Here is a 14,626-nt window from a genome sequence, read left to right on the forward strand (position 1 = left end):
AAGTTATAATTCGAATGTCTAAGTAAAATTTACTGACAAATTTCGGGGTTACATTCATGATGTATTCCGCCTTCACAAATATTCCATATTCCCATTATTTCCGTGCCTTGCACTTTGTCAAGTTTCCTGGTGCAATCAATATATAACATATGCAATTTATATACCCTCCCTCTATCATTGCCTTCCAAAATTCCTTGGCTGAATAGATAGACGTCCAACTAGCATGATAAAGAATGGCAAGGAAGGATTCATTAATTCCTTATGTTGATCATCAGGCGAAGGAATCAATCATAACATCTTTACACACACAAGAGGCTGGACGTATAGTATGTGAACCTATAAATATTTACAGATGCACGCTCAAAGCTGATGAGTGGAACAAAATTTTAGCCATGTTATTAAGAGTTTGATCAATACCCCATAAAAGATATGCATACGATATACAGTCTAATTAGTACTAGTAAAAGTTAGTCCGTCTTAATTTAAGTGGTGCATCGTTTTACTCCAATAAAAAAAGAATGATAATTTTCTAATTTTAGAAACAATTTAACTCAAACTTTTCACCGTACCTTGAAGAAAACACTTTATAGTCACACATATTATGATATATATGTTTGAGATCATAAAATAAAAATATTAAGATTTTTATTTCCAATTAAAATTCCATGCATGCCAGACAGAACAAACTTTGTCATATATATGAATTAAAACAGGAGAATGTATTAATATATACTACCTAATCCTGTGGAGGGGGATAGATCACAGGGACAACTTGCATGTTCCATAATTGTACTACTTCTTTGGACTTAGAGAAAAAATCAAGAATGATGCAGGCAAGTGTGAAATTGGCATGACTAATAATAGAGGTACGGTGTGAACGTTTTAATACGGGAAAAGTGTCAGGTACGGTGGTGTGAATGTTTTAATACAGGAAAAAGGTCAAAAATATCCTGTATTTTGGGAAAAGAGCTAAAAAATATCTTCCATTATAAATTTTGGGTCAAGAATATCCCTCCCGTCATTAAAGTTTTCAAATATACCCCTATCTTAACGGAAATCCCCAAATCCCGTAAAATAATCTGATTTCATTTTTAAACCCGCTCCATTTAAACCCGATCCAACTACATAAAAAATTCATATGCGACCAACTTGTTCCTGAGTCCTACATCTGGAGCCACTAGGCACATGAGCGAGTAACCCATATGGTTTTTTATTTAGTTGGGTCGGAAATGGAAATGGTTAAAATGAAATTGATCTTTGAGGATTTCGGTTAAGATAGGGGTATATATGAAAACTTTAATGACGGGAGAGATATTTTTTACCCAAATTTATAATGGAGGATATTTTTACCTTTTTTTCAAAGTAGAGGGGTAATTACCCTTTTCCCTTTTAATGATGCGTGGAAATGGTAATGCTTGATGTGACTGACTGAGACTCTACAATCACAACACACAATTCACAACATCCTCTTTTTAGAGAAAGAGATACAAGAAGAAAGGCATAGGCAGATTAAAGACAAAGCAATCAAGTAGTTCACCGCCTCATCTGCAGGGAATGTAGAACGTTTTAATATATAGTGCTATGGTGAGAAATATCTGCACCATAAGATTATTTAAAAAGTAATTACAAGTAATTTTGTTTATTTAATAAACATTCATTGATAACTTATACTATTACTAAAATATAAGTAAATTAAATTATAGTGCATAAATTTAATGTATATATAACTTAAAGTCTTAAAGTGCTAGTTATGATTTGCAAAACATGGATACTTTCTCCGCCGGAGTAGTGCCAATTGCCCATGGCATGAAATACTAGCCATCACGCACTTCTTTGTGTGGATCTATTAGGAGTTTGGCTTTATGTTTTGGTACCTCTACTAGGTGACCTGCTTTGATATTGGTCTAAACTCTAAACTACACAAATTATTTGACTTGGGCCGATTAGGAATAAAAGGAATTCCAGTTGAAGTTATAAGATATCCGTCATATTTCATGATTTCATCCATCCAACCAAGGAAGTGTGAACGATAAAATCCTTAAGTCTTTGAACTGGTTAGCTACGTGCTATTCAAAGGAAAAATGCAACGGAACTTATTAAAGAGTTATATGAATTGAAGCATGAAGTTATATTTGGTAGTTCAAACTCGTAAAAATTTATGGGATAGTCTGCTTTGGCACAATCATTTAATTTGTATTCACCTTTTTATAAAATCTTTGCACATATACCTATTTCGGATATGCGGTGTCGATATAAAGGGGTGTCAAAAATTATAGGTATGTTGCAACCTAGGTTTGAACACGTGACCTTAGGGAATTTTTGCAACCCCTTAACCGTTGTGCTGAAGCTTCAGCTTGTGTCAAAGGGTGTCAACACTGGTATACATATTGATAAAATCAAACTTTCACCTATCTATACAGTATAATTTTCCGGCGAAGGGGTGTCGCTTGACACTCCTCGGGCAAGGGTAGCTCCGCCCCTATGTGTGAAGTTACATGTAAGTGGAGTTCATGCATTTCTGCTTCGGGCATGGGTGCATGAGCTTCGGACAGAAATTGCTGAAGTCATGCAAAAATGACTAAAAACTTTAGACACCATATGTCTGAAGTTGTCCGAAGTGGCGTATACATGCAAAAAAAAAAAAAAAAAAAAAAAAAAAAGTTAAATGTGTTGTAATTGAAAAACAAAATCTAATAATTGCGTCATAAATCGGTGAGGCATGATAATTAATACTAATATATATGTGAAAATCTTGAATGACAAATTAAAAACACTATTCCGACGCGGGTACTTTTAAATGTCACTATTCGGCTTTGCCCTCGGAAAAGTCAAATATTTTAATTTTTAATTATTTTTTAAAGATCCCGAGGGACATCCCTCGGTAAATTATTTGACTTTTTTAAAGTCAACATTTAATTGACTATACCGAGGGACTCTATCGGTACATAATAAAAAACAAATTAAAATTTCCGAGAGAGACCCTCGGTAATATAAATATAAATATTTTGCATTTCTTTTTTTCTGTACCGAGGGACACCATCAGTATGTTAATAAAAAATAAATGAAAATTAAATAAAATATACCGAGGGAGTCTCTCAATAGAGTAGATATAATTATTTTGAGTTTTCTTTTTGAAATTACCGAGGGACGTCTCTTGGTAAATTAAATATGTAAAATTGAGTATTTAATAAATAATTATTTTATATTTTTTAAATAAAAAATAGCGATGGTGTCAATTGGTAAGTCCCTCGGTAATTGTTTAAAGTTTTTTTTTCTTTTTTCAGTTATATTACATTTCTAGACTTATCATAAGAAAATTAAGTAGTACCACTTATTTATTGTACCGAGTAAAAGTGTATAGTGATAGCACTCTAAAGAATGTTATAAGTGATAAGTTTAAAAAGTGATAGTATAAATAGAAGTGTTCTTATTGGCATCCTTAATAAAAGTTAATGATTGTTTAGCTTATAAATTGACAATGGTTAAAGTGCGTTGTATTAGAAGTATTGTTTAGTAATGTTAGTGATTGATAAGTCTATTATATAATAATTCTAGTAAGTAGAAGTATATTAGTGGTATTCTTAAGTAATACTGATTGATTAACTTATAAATCGATAATTACACTAAGTAGTATATGTATAGTGCATGAGTGGTATCTTTAAGAAATATTATTGATTGATTAGCGTATACGTCAATAATTACAGTACGTGAAATTGTATTTGTGATATTAATCTATTATGTTACAACTACTTAATGAGTCCGAATGATTATTAAAGATCTGTAACAAAGTCTTTATATCATTAAAATGTCGATTAAAAAAATTCTACAAAGATGGCAGCTCATCGTTTCCTCCATTTAATTATCGCTACCATTACGACATCTCCCATCATTATCAATTATTGTCACTGCCTACCATTATTAACTGTCACTACTCACAACCACTGCCATTATCAATTACTATAATCAACGTACAATGCCACTAGTCACTATTTACAATCATCACCACCAACCACCATTTTTACAACACACCATCGTTCATGACTACCGCAATCACCACAATCGGTCACCACTATATATCGTCTATCACCGTCATCCTTCACCACTATGTATCGTCAATCACCGTCGTCATTTACCAACATTATTAGCTATCACTATCAATCACCACCACCAACTACTACCAAGATTCATTACCACTAGCTACTACCCACAATACCAAGATTAGCCGACACCATCTTCGATTGACACCTACAAGACCACCTCTAGTATTGCCACCACACCGCCTTCATATAATATTTTAAAAAATATTTTATTGATAACATATTGAATTCATTTTGTATTGTATTAAATTTCATACTAATTTTTTTAAAATAAAGACATATTTTACACATTCAGATATTGTAAAGCAAACCGTCTTAACTCTTAATAATGTAGTATTCAGACCTTAACACAATATCTTAGTATTCATATGTGTATTTAGATTCAGACATGTAATTCTTAATGCATATCTTAAATATTAAGAGATGCGTTTAGATTTGTTTGGAGATAATTTGGTTTGGCATTCCCAAACAAAATTTTATTTTCACTCTTTTATAATAAATTCATCTTTTATTAAAACAATCTCAATTTTGTCTTCACAAATATATAATATATCTTTTGTTAAGTTAAAATTTTATTCAACTGGTGATTCGATCTAAAATAGGCTAATTTGAGTTATCAATTTTTTTAAAGTAAATTGTTTTCCAAGTTTTCTACAAAATTTGATGGTTATTATCTAAATTTAATATTTTTATTTACTTATTATCTCAAAGATTATAAATAGTTTAATACCCCCTCCGTTTCAATTTATGTGAACTTATTTTTTTATTAGTCCGTGCCAAAAAGAATGATCTCTTTGTATAATTGGAAACAATTTACCTTTATGCAATGATTTATAGCCACACAAAATATATGTGACTCATTTAACATCACAAGTTTAAAAGCTTTCTCTAGTTTTTAAAATTTCATACAAAGTCAAATGGGTTCACATAAATTGAAACGGAGAGAGTATATACATCCCATTATCCATCCCCATTTGTGTTAAAAAAAAAAATTAAAAAACTAAGGCTAGAATAAAAGAAACTTAGGCGCTAGAACATAAGTAGAGCTGAAAAAAGTTGGGGAAAAAAAACAACGGGAAACTTAGGCGCCATTTATTTTAGCCAAAAGAAAAATGGAGCACTTTAATCTAGCCAAATGGAATGGTCATTCATTCGGAGGACAGAGAATAAGGACTATATACGAACGAGAGAATAAGAATAAATGGCGCCACTTCAATCACCAACGGAGGAAAGCTAAGAGACATGAATTAGTTTGAGAGCACGGGCGAGAAGACACCCAATTCGTGGAATTGGAAGCAACAATGAACACAAAGCAAAAAAATTGACTTTGCAATTTCAAAGTGGAGACAAAGTTAGGGTTTTTTCTATATTCTTGAAGAGGTAAGGTTTATTATTTGAAGTCATTAATAACTCGCAATTATTTTGAAGGAATTTGAAGTATTCTTAGCTCAAAATTTGTCATCTTTCTAGATTTTAATAGGAAGAATCTTGATTGCATCTGTTGCTTAAATTTCCTCTTTTTTATGTGCAAAGATATAATTTTTAAACATTTTAGGCTTATGCTAAATGAATTCTGATTTGGGGTTTTTTTGTGAGAGTATTTTCAGGTTTGCTGGATCTTTTTTTTTTTTTTTTTTTTTTGCTCAGCTTTAAATTGCCATAGGGTTTAGTTTTCTTTCTAGAAGGTCCAAATAGAGGGAAAAGGATAGCAAGGATTCATATTATTTATCGGACTAGTTTTGATTGAAGCACAGTTGTTGTTTGTGTAATGTGGTATTTAGAAGCTTTTCTATGAGATCTTCCCCCAAGCCCCTTGTTTTTAATTTGAAAGAATAAGATCAATTTCCTCTTTGAAATTCTAAAGAACAACTTATTTTTAAACAAAATGAAAAGCCTAAAACACTATTTATTTTGAAACGGAAGGATCATCTATTTTGAAAACAAGTATGTCAACTCTTCATCGTGTAATCTTTTAAATATTAACTATGCATGAAATTGTACATCGAATTTGGTTTATTTACTAGATCACTAAAGTCACGTGTACTAGATGTAGAATTACTCGTGCATCTTAAACTATTCATGTGGATTGTTATTTGTACATGTAGATGGACAATGAACATCGTAGATGGATGTATGATAGGGTGTTACCTAATCGACGGGGGTTGAGGGATGAATTTAAGCAAGGCGTTGAGGGGTTTATTAATCGAGCAAATTTATTTTGTCAAAAGGATGGGACAATTAGGTGTCCTTGTGCAGTTGTTGTATAAAGTGGTTAAAACCCGAGGATGTTAGGGGGATCTTTGTAGTAAGGGTTTTATGGACGGGACTATATATATATATATATATATATATATATATATATATATATTTCATTTTTTTTTTTTGGTGAAAGTAGTCAAATCTTTTAGTTATTATGCTCTTAATGTAAAAAGTAACAACCAAAGACATAACTTTCTAGTATGCCCATTGGAATGCGAAAGTTTTCCTTAAGCCATAACTTCGACGCCGTCTTCGGTTTTGCCTTATAAGGCAAATCTACGGAGGGTGTACATCATCGCTAATGGAGAAGGGTATGTTTATTCTTTTATTGCATTCTAATTCCTTATTATTTCTAATTCTTGAATTAACAATTTTAAATGTTTTAAAATTGTTGTCTTAATCTAAACTATGTCTTCCGGGAAATAGCGGTGCCTTCGCGACGTGGGGTGAAGTTCCATGTCATACGCAACAAGCAATCCTTAATGAGTTTATGGTATGTATACTTTGGATCACAAAATGGATTAAATGCGTTTTCCTCTAATTCTAAAATATCTTAAAGTACTATAGTGGGAACTCTCTGTTATCTCTTTCTCCATGTCTCAATACCTTTCTTCTTTTACTAATTACTATTTCCATCTTTTTGTTCTAGCTATCTTCTTTTTACTATTTTATGCTTCTTGTTCTAGGCCTAGTTATCTTCTTTTCTTGAAGTTTATTAATCCTCCTTTCTATTTGTTTTCACTTTTATGTCTATTGTCTAATGTCACAACTTAAATGAAAAAATATGCCTACAAATCTTATATGTTAGTGCCTACGGTTCTTATATGTTGGTTGTTTTTGTCTTGCTAACTAGCTATTAGACCATTACTACATGTTAATTTATTTTCCTATCAAATAAATCATAAATATTGGCCTTTTGATATAGAGGCTTTAAATTATCGGTGCTTTTCTTTTGGAACTTGTACTCCATTGGCAATACTACCAATTTGTTTTGGACTTGTATGGATCGTTTTGACAAAGAAGGGCATAATAAGAATAGTTGTTAGCTTCTTCAAGATACCTTAAATATAGAATGACAAGAAGTTATTCGATATTGATTTTGGCACTTCAAATTCCTTGGAAGATGTCTTCTTTCACACTTCGGACGTCTATTTAGATGTCTTTTACATTTTTTTTTAAAAGTGTACATGGAACCAAGGATAATGTTATTAGAAGCAATTTTACAAAGAAACCGAATTCTCGATTGTTTTTAATAGGCAAACTTTTATGCCGACCGATATACTTTGGTTTGGTTTGACAATTTGAATTATGTCGGACCGGCATACTTATCAATTGGTTTGGTTATTTTTAAGTATGGGATAAAAACTTTGATAATTCCAAACCGAAAGTTATGCCGGAGCACCCCTATAAAAGTTTGACTATTAAATTTTGCCTTATAAGGCAAACTTTTATATACCTTAAGGAAAACTTATTATATACTTTTAGTTATGTTTTATGGGACACACTTTTAGCTAAGGCATTACTAAAAGTTTCCTTAAAAAGTTAAAAAAATATATATATATGCTTCAAGGGAAAGTGCTCTTTTTTATGTTCAACTAAAAGTCTTCAGGGGCGTACTTTTGTGTGTGTTAAAAAACCTTTTGTTGTCCTCTACAGGGCGGACTTTTAGTTGTGTTTAAGTAAAAGTACGGGGGGGGGCCTTTTAGTTGTGTTTAAGTAACCAAACAATTTATTATATATATATATATATATATATATATATATATATATATATATATATATATATATATCATTTTTTTATTTTTTTTTACTTTTCAAGGTAAACTTTTAGTTATGCCTTAACTAAAAAGTATGCCCCAAAGACATAACTAAAAGTATGCCCATAATGCGAAAGTTTTCCTTAAGGCATAACTTAAACTTTGCCTTATAAGGCAAAGTCTATGCATTAAAGAAAAGTTCTTGCCTTATAGGGCATAATTTTGTTATGCCTTAACTAAAATTCTGCCCCATAAGGCATAACTAAACTATGTCTTAGGAAAAATTCCCTTATGGGGCGGACTTTTTCAGTTATGCATCCGGCATAACTTTAGCTTTTCCTTAAAGATTGTATATTCTCATTCCGGCATACATTCCCCGATCTGCCTTGCGAAATTATTTTTTTATTTTATGCTTGATGTTCGAACCCGAACTTCATGTATTTGCCCACTTTTCAAGCGAAGGGCACAACTTAAAGACCACAAATATGAGGGTACAAAATTAAACACCACAAATTTGAGGGCAAAATTTAAAGACCACCCCAAAAGAAGATTTTTCGCAAAAAAAACGAATTAAACTAATTGCTCTCTTGTTCTTGGCAATACTACCAATTTGTTTTGTGCTTGCTCCCTTTTTTTGGCAATACTACCCATTGCTAAGAATAAGTATGCCAAGTTTAGTTTCGGAAACATGAGTGTTCTTGGCAATACTATTTCACACGAGTTTAAATTTAGATAGTGACTACGATGTATTTTAAAAAACCGACAAAAACCGAAAAAACCGATAAAAACCGACAAAAACCGAATAGTAAAAACCGATATAGTTTGGTTTGGTTTGGTTTGACAATTTGAATAACCGACTCAATTGGTTTGGTTATTTTTTAAATAAAAACCGATCAAACACATTCACCCCTTTTTCAAACAATGTATTGTTTTTCCGGTGCTGCATAAGCACAAATTGTGCCTCGTGGTAAATGCTTTAAATTTGTGCAATGTTGTTTATTTTCTTGTCCTCTAGGTCCAAATTTAGATTTGAAAGGAACAAATTCAATTTTTTGTGGTGTTTATTCCTTGCTCAAACACCCCCAACCTTCTTTTTAAACCCCAAAAAGCAACGATGTTTGTCTCATGATGGTATATTAGAAGCTTTTCATAGGCATGAGAATTGTTCTTCTCTTCTTCCTCTTGTTTTCCCAATTTGTGCTCTCCCAAAGAATAAGATCATCACTTTGAAATTCTTTTTCAACAACTTATTTTTTAAAGAATTATCCATAGTCTTTTTCATGTTCCTTCATGTGTATATTTGAACCATCTCATTTCCCATGCTTGGATCGGTGATTTAAAGAGTTGAGCATGATGGTGTACTATCACTAAACACACCGGTACCGGATTGCCCCGTGTTTTTCAAAGTACACCGGAAATAGCGACTCTAGTGTACTTGATCGGTACTTTTAGTTGTTTTTAAGTAAATGTCCGCCGGGAAACATTTAGTTGGTTTATCAAGTAACTCAATTTTGAAAGAAGGGAATTCCCCATAAACATATATATATATATATATATATATATATATATATATTTTTTTTTTGTGTTCCCCTCCACAGTGCAAGGTAAACTTTTAGTTATGCACACCTTAACTAAAAAGTATGCCCCAAAGACATAACTTTTCGAATTTATTTTATATCGTTTGTTTATATACTAAATTTTACTTTTAATGTAGAATCGGTATAATCAAAGTCTATGCATTGGAGGATCTCATTAGGAATTGCCTTATCAAGGCAATCCAATCACGCCATCGCCTTAACAAGCTCTCTCCCATAGACGTGGTTGGTGGTGTAAATAAAGCTATGTCTTGCTCCGAGAAGAACTTTCACCGCATCCGGTTGGATTGCAAGGTATAGGGAGTTTTTTAGTGTCAAATGAGCGGCTCGAGGAGATGCGAGACATAACTTGCTAGGAAATATGAGCTAAAAGATTGAAGGAGGAGCGACGTAGGATAGTGCTTGAGTCAGACGTCAAAGAACTCAAGGCCCAAGTGTGTAACCTCATCAAGTTGCCCCGTTCTCCACCCCCGAGCCCTGATCATGATGATGGAGAGGATGAGGAGGATCAGGAGCATGGAGATGATGAGGATCAGGAGAATAGAGAGTATGGAGAGACTGAAATGGAGTATTAGAGGTCAGTTCTTATTTTTGTTTGTCCATTTGGTGAACAGATGCTATGTGTGCCAAAAAGAGTCAAGAGTCAGTTGACATATTTTTTTTGCATTGCCACCGTTGCGACGGATCTCTAGCACATGTTTACAACAATTTTTGGAATCGGTTGGACAATCCCATATAGCTTAAAAGGAGCAGTTGAAAGTTGGAGCTTATGGAAAGTGAACAAAACCATCAACAAGATCTGGTAAATGATACCTGCATGTGTTTTTTGGTGTTTATGGACAGAGAAGGAACAACAGATCTTTGATGGGACTTCAACTCCTAATTGTTCTCTAAAATCAAAGTGTTTAGTTAACCTTTTTAGTTGGAGCAATCTATCCCCTGTGAATGATATTATCCCCCTTTTAGATTTCATTGGCTCCCACTCAGTGGCTTAGTAGCCTTGAGTCTTTTGCTCATGGTTTTAAACTCCCAGCTCTTACTAGTTTTCTTTTGTAGTGTCTGGAGTTTTTAGCCTTTTCTTTGTAAAGTTTGCATCTGCTTGATGCTTTTGAATATGAATATAACAACTTAGTTCACCAAAAAAAAAAATTATTATTTTTGTTCCAACTTATGTTACTTTGGCTTGTTTGAAGTTTAGTGGGATGCTTGTGATATATTTTTGCATAACGTCGAAGTTGGTTAGATTCGTACGATGTTTGTTGGCTTAATTTTAATGTATGAATTATTTCGGAGTATTTTTATTATTGTTTTGATGGCTATTATTGGTTGTGTTTCAGTTTCTATTGAATAAGAATATAGCAGGTGTTGTAGAAAAAATAGGCATTGCTTGCCAAAATAATACTAGAAATAATGAGGGACTTACCGATAGAGTCCCTCGGTAACAAGTGTAATTGCAAATATCGATTTTCGGGTTGCCGAGGGACGTCCTCATTATTTTCAAATATCAAAGTACTTTTCATTTAGCTTACCGATGGACATTCCTCAGTAAAATGAAAAATATAATTGTTAAATATTTTATTTATCGAGGGTTGTCCCTCGGTGTATTTAAAATTTTAATTTAATTAACATTAATATACCGATGTATGTCCCTCAGTAAATAATATATCAATATTATATATATTTCATAAGTACCGAGGGTCGTCCCTCAGTATATTTAATTTTGCATGAATGTGAGGGAAGGGAAGTACCGGGGATGTGTGAGGGTCTCCATCGGTATTTGCCGAGAGTGTCCCTCGGTATTATTTACCAAGGGTCAAATTACCCACAAGCCTAGTCTTGATGGCGTCCCTCGGTAAAATCGGGATTTTTAGTAGTGTCTATAAGGTGACGGTTAAACCACACAAAATGACTTGTTCTCTCACCTACCAAATCTATCTTCTCCCTCACCCCTCTCTTCTCTCTCTGTGTTTCCCTCTCTTACCCCATATCTCGTTTCCCCTAACCCTCCCTCCCTCCTCCATTTCCACCACCAACACCACGAGCTCGTGGCTCCTCGTACGAGTGTTCGATGAGATTCTTTTTTCATTTTTTTTAATTAATAAACTTCCCTTCTCATATGGGAATTCCTTCCTGGGAAAGCAGAATGTTATCACATAGTTTTTAAGAAATCCAAATGTTAGATCATGTATGCCTCCTCTTCACTAGAAAAGTTTTCTATATGCATCTGCCTCTTCAGCCATCTCCTCGATGCTTCTCATCCTTCCTTTCCTTGTCAAAATCAAGTATTCACTTCATCTCTTTCTCCTTCGTATCCCGAGCATCGTTCCGATGGAGATGGAGTTTTCTGATGGCTCCCTCATCTCAGATCTGAGTTTTCTGATGGCTCCTCATCTTAGATCTGAGTTTTCCGATGGCTTCTCGAGTGTATATATGATCTATAATGAGGCTACCCCTTTACATTCATTGTCAGATCCGTAGCTTTTAAAAGCATTTGAATGTATTCATCTTTTTTCTGTGTAAATACACTGGTATTTATGTATTTCGCTTGTATTTTTTTTTTTTTTTTTTGTATAGAGTGATTTTCTTATATTCGCTTGTATTTCGAAGGAGAATATCTGTATTTGAATAGTCAAATACACCCGAATACAGTGAGAATTTTTTAAAAGAATTTGAATGTATTCATCTTTTTTTGTTTTTGGTGTAAATACAGTGGTATTTTGTATTTCGCTTGTATTTTTTTGAATAGAGTGTACTTTTTCGTATTCGCTTGTATTTCTGTATTTCATCAGAGATCCGACCGGTGTTATTGTATTCTTCCTTTTTAAATACAGCGTATTTTACATTTTCGCCGGAGTTATGATCAGATTTGACTGTATTCTTCATTTTCGTCATTTTGTGAGTATAAATACATTCAAATACAGTCGAATACATTCCACTGATGCGACGTCAAGTGGCGACGTTACTGATCTGAACTCGAATATATTTAAATACAGTCAAACCAAAAGGATTATCAGTATATAAATACAATGAAATACACAACTCCTTCGTTATTTAAAGGATTTACTCCACTTTATTTTTATAATACATGTATTTTGTTGTATTTAAAACACGAAAATACAGCCGAAACTCCTTCGTGTATTTAAAGAATTTACTCCACTCCGTTTTTATGATACACGTATTTCGCTGTATTTAAAAATATGAAAATACAGCCGAAATAACATAAAATGTAGCTATTGTTTGTAAATTGCAAACTTATAGTGATATATTGTTAGCTTATAAAAGGTAGTTGCTTATGTAAGTTTCCCCAAAAATTAAGATCAACACAAAATAGAGAAAAAGTGCAAATGACCCAGTTGAGAAGTTCCAAATTGAAAGTCTGGAACCTAAATGACCCAAGAAAAAACCAAAGGAAACAAAATGCCCCAACAAAAAAAAAAGTATAAAAGTACATTTTACGCAACAAATTGTCGTGTTAAAGGAGCTAAGCGTAACGGCACGGTTAACTCATTTAACACGACACATTGTTACGTTAAAGGTGGAACTAAAATGACCATTCGGTTCCCTACCACTAATCCCCCACTTTGCATAAAAAAAATTCAAACCGCCATTAAATGCCAAAAAACTCCAGTCCCACCTCAAAATAACACCGTTTTGGATTCAAATTTCATCCCGAAAGTAAAGATTTTCGGTATATTCAAGTCAAGAAACGAAGCTTGAATTTCTGAACAAAGCGACATACAACTCAATTGAAACAACCTACAACAAGTTTCAATCAAGGTATTTTACTATGAACTTTCTAATTATTTTGTTAAATACATTATAATCTTAAGCATGATTAATATTTCATAGTCTTGAATTTCGAAAAAAATCATTTTCCGCATTTGTTTTTGCTTAATTTATATTTTTTCCGGACTTGACACTGGCAGTTCGCTACTGCCAGTGTTTTGTTTAATTTTTTTTGTTAATTTATTTATTTGTTAAAAAACAACAATAACAACGACATACCCAGTGCAATCCCAGTCAAGTGGAGTCTGGGGAAGGTAGAGTGTCTATGACCTTACCTCTACTTGTGGCAGAGAAATTTGTTTCCAATAGACCCTTTCCGATTGTTTACTAATTATTTAATTTGAAAAATATATAGCAATCTCCTATTATTTGTGAATTATCTAATTCTTAATTTATTTATTGGTGAATTTTTTTATCTTATGTTAATTGTTAATGTGCTAATTAGTTTAATTTTATATGTTGATTATTTAATTAGTTAGTTAATATAATTTCCCGTTACATGAATTAGTTCGTTATTACTTTAATTGTAGTTAGAAGAATAATTAGTTATCAATTGTTAATTAGTAATTAGTTAGTTAATATAGTGTCCCCATAAATGATTACTTAGTTAACATAATTTTTCGTTAAATAAATTAGCTGTTTAATATAAATTTTTAGTTAAGAAATTAATTTCTTAAGTAATTTTTAGTTAGAAATAATTATTCATCAAAATGTAATACAACATAATTCTCATAACTCCCTAAGTATCGAATGTTTTTTGGCCCTGAACAATCCTTCCGTTTTTATCATTTTTCTTTTTATCACAACCCTGCCGACGGACGGAGAGTATTATCAAAGCTCTATCAACGTCTGGCTTCTTTCTCCGTACATATCCTTTTAGTAATTCTTTGCCGAGCCAAAATAGGCTACACGTCAACGTCTTCGTCCGAAAATTCTTTCATCGTCTCCGATCGAAGAGGGACAAGCTGTTGACACCCAATTTTGGCTCGCCATGTTTGAAATTAACGTTTCGGGTGGTCCTGATTCGTTAAAGAGCACGAAATAGCTTTTTACACATTTTTACATTTTTTGATGATTTATTGATAATTATCCTCATTTTAGGAGTTTTATCAATTTATTGACATTTTTCAAG

This window comes from Lycium ferocissimum, chromosome 4, assembly GCF_029784015.1.
Source record: "Lycium ferocissimum isolate CSIRO_LF1 chromosome 4, AGI_CSIRO_Lferr_CH_V1, whole genome shotgun sequence".
Taxonomy (NCBI): domain Eukaryota; kingdom Viridiplantae; phylum Streptophyta; class Magnoliopsida; order Solanales; family Solanaceae; genus Lycium; species Lycium ferocissimum.